General features: G+C 37.1%; 1 long non-coding RNA gene across 1 annotated transcript; it reads right to left on the reverse strand.

Annotated features, from left to right (window-relative positions):
• Positions 1-328: 328 nt before the first annotated feature.
• LOC122000372 lies at positions 329-2,958 on the reverse strand. Its single transcript, XR_006117111.1, has 2 exons — positions 2,686-2,958; positions 329-584 (listed from the first exon to the last, which is right to left on the reverse strand). It is a non-coding gene; the product is annotated as an uncharacterized LOC122000372 (long non-coding RNA).
• Positions 2,959-3,469: the final 511 nt, after the last annotated feature.

A 3,469-nucleotide genomic window follows, 5' to 3' on the forward strand; every position in this document is an offset into this window, starting at 1 on the left:
GATGAGGTGACTAATCTAAGGATCCACACATGACACGCTATCTCCACTATAAAAACCTCCTTCTCGGTCGCAGCCGGTGTAACAACCCACCCTTCTTACTTCTACTCTCTAAGGGCGAATGTTACCTAACTACAACTCTCTATCTAGTGTCACTGACGCTATTATTAGCAATACTTAGATTTATCACAGTTCAGAGGAATTCCTACCGAAAAATTTCGACAGAATCTCCCCTGTACCGGTGACCAAATCCATAATACAAACAATATATACGCAGCCACAGGCGGCTGGAACACATTTTATTCATAACCACGCAGTAATAAATCAACAGTAAAAGAAAGAAACTACTCTAGTAAGCAACCAACTACATCACTCCACGAATAATACAAGTGAACTACATACAAGTGCAGAATAACTTAAATACAATCTCAACTCAAAATAACACTTAAGGCAATCTAAAAGAATTAAATAGAAGGTCTTAACAGGTTTGTCAGCTAATCCTGGATCTCTCCACAGTCCAAACATCACACACCTTCATCACCACCACCATCCTGTCGTCTCCCTTCATATCTTAGTTTTTCCTTTATCTGCGGTAGGAGGAAAAAAAACAAAGATCTATAAGCGAAAACGCTTAGTAAGTACTAATCTATCTCACAAAAACTCGAAGCGCATAAAAGAAATGCAATAATACTGAAACTGAAATGCTAAAGCAAATCTGCATGTGCTCATGGTATACAGAAAATGAAACTGAATACTAAACATGCTCACTATCTAATAGGATAATAAGAAATGAACACTGTAAGCTTAGAATTAAAGAAACTAACTTTTTATTTATTCTAAGCATAAAACTTATTATATTTTCTTATATCCTTGTAATAGAAATTAATCTTTTAATTTCTATATTTTACTTTCTTCTTCTTTCTTCTTTTCTTTTCTTTTCTTCTTTGGGCCCAGGCTTAGTACCATCTTTGTTTTGCGCGCTCTCTAATAGTGACTGGGGTAGCGAGCCTCCAGCCCTATGAGGATAAAGACCTCGGTCTTACCAGGGCCAAAACCTCGGAATTGGTCACCTGGATTTGTTTAACGACAACCTCGGAAGTCGGGTACTAGCCTCTTACTTTAATTTACTTGTTATCTCTTTTTAACTAGACTTTAGTCCTTTTTCTTTTTACTCAGTTTTCTCATAATCCTTTATTAGAGTTTATTGGAATCCTTTAGATATACCTAACAAGTGTAGGATTACAATTAACTAAGCATGCTATATAAAAACAATATAAGGGAAACAAATCTAGACTCTCTCTAAGCATGTTATAAAACAAAGCAACAGAAAAACAAATCTGAACTTTCTAAACATGCTATAAAACAAAGGAAAAGAAAGCACATCTGAACTTACTAATCATGCTCTAGAATAGAGCAAAAGAAAACTAATTCAAACTTGCTAATCATGTTGTAAAATAGAGCAAAAGAAAGCTAACTTGGACTTACTAAACATGCTATAAAATAGAGCAAAAGAAAGCGAACTTGGACTTACTAAACATGTTGTGATAAGAGCAAAAGAAAGCTAATCTAATCTTACTAATCATGCTACAAAGTAGAGCAAAGGAAGACTAATTTGATCCTACTAATCATGCCACCAAATAGAGCAAAAGAAAACTAATTTGATCTTGCTAATCATGCTACAAAATGGAGCAAAAGAGAACTACTTTAAGCTTACTAATCATGCTATAAAAATAGGGCAAAAGAATGCAACTTTGAGCTTCCTATACATGCTGTTCATGCCCAGTTATGTGCACATAAACTAAAATCTGCAAAGTTAACATAAGATGGAATACTTAAACACATGCTAAAACCCTTAAAGTTCCTTCTCCTCTTCTATATCAAACTCATGGCAGTAAAAAGGGAGTTAACCAAGGTAAGGCAGCAAAAAGGAAACTGAAGGGTTGATACTGTTCAAGTTGATACTATAGGCTCAGAATTAAAACTTCTTACAGCATGCTCCTTTATTCGAAACTAAATTAAAACATAAATGAATCTGCACTTGCTTAAAGAAAAAGCAACTGACTCAAATCTAGCATTACAAATAGCATGTGAAATCTCTAATTTCTCTAGCAATTAAAAGAAAGACTCCTAATAAACTCTTAACAAATTCTTAACAAGAATCCATTTAAATCCTCTAACAAGGTAACAACATGAAGGGAACTACATGTCAATCAACAAGCATATGCTTTCTCATGGTCAACTAAATAACCGAATTGCACAGCAACCCTAAAGAAACTACCCGTGCCCCTTTTCTTTGCCTAACTCAAGTTAAACTTGCTGTAAATTTTATAGAAAGACCTATATACACCAATTTACAGTTAAAACCCTTGTAGGCAACCAAAAATCTCTAAACTTGCTTCCACAGATTTGCAAGAAAGGAAAACACAATCTTGAATCGATTCTATTAATCCCTAATAACACAACCAATTCACATGTAACTTATTCAAACTATACCTTCACAGAATCACAGAAAACAAGCTAAAATACACTACAATACTTATACTTTACGGCACAACAGGATCTAAGATCTTGTTACAACAACACTTAGGAAGAAGAAAACCAAAAACGCATGTTGTACACAACCATCCGAAAGCCAAGAAAGCAAATCGAAGCTCGGAGCAACTCCTACCGCAGGTGAGTAGTACTTACCGAGGGTTCTTGGACTTACAACCGAAGGAGAGGAAGGTCTAGGCCTTAGGGTTTTCGGAGGGCTCGGGTCTTGCAAAATCTTCGGCTTCCTCATGTGCCCGCAAGTTCTTCTCCGTCGGGATGACCTTGCACGGGTGAAGACTAGCCGGAAAAGCCCTCGTCGGCGTCGGAGAAACCCTTGCTCACTGCTGCGATTTCGTCCGAGAAGAGTCGGCGCCGTCGCGAGAAGAGAAGAGAAGAGATTTTGAGAGAAAATTTTTGATTTTTCTGAAAATAAAAACCTAATACCCTTTCTTATATTCGGGTTTAATCACAACCACGCTTTAATACCAATTCTCTCCATATTAGGTTGCCAAAGTCCGTGTAGTTCAGCTGATTTGGGCCGGTTTTGCTTAAAGCCCAGCTCATGGGTTCGAATCCCAGCCGCGCACTTTTATTCCTCTTTTATTCAAAACGCTCTAACTATAGCTTAAATATATTCCACCTCTTATATAGTTAACAAAGCTTTCGTAGACCGGTTGGTTGGCTGCGCTTTGACTAAGTCAGGGCTCGCGGGTTCGAGTCTCGGCTGCAACTATTTTTCTTCCTATTTATTCCCTATTCCTAACTACTACTTATATACATATTGCTCCATATATAATTAACAAAAACTCGCTGGCTCAGCTGGTCGAGCCGCGTCCGGTTGGGTCGTGTCTGACCCGAGGTCACTGGTTCGAGACCTAGTTTCAACACATTTATTTATTTATTTATTTTTTAAACTTCTTTCTCTTGGTAAAAATACCAA

This window comes from Zingiber officinale, chromosome 7A (assembly GCF_018446385.1).
Source record: "Zingiber officinale cultivar Zhangliang chromosome 7A, Zo_v1.1, whole genome shotgun sequence".
NCBI lineage: Eukaryota > Viridiplantae > Streptophyta > Magnoliopsida > Zingiberales > Zingiberaceae > Zingiber > Zingiber officinale.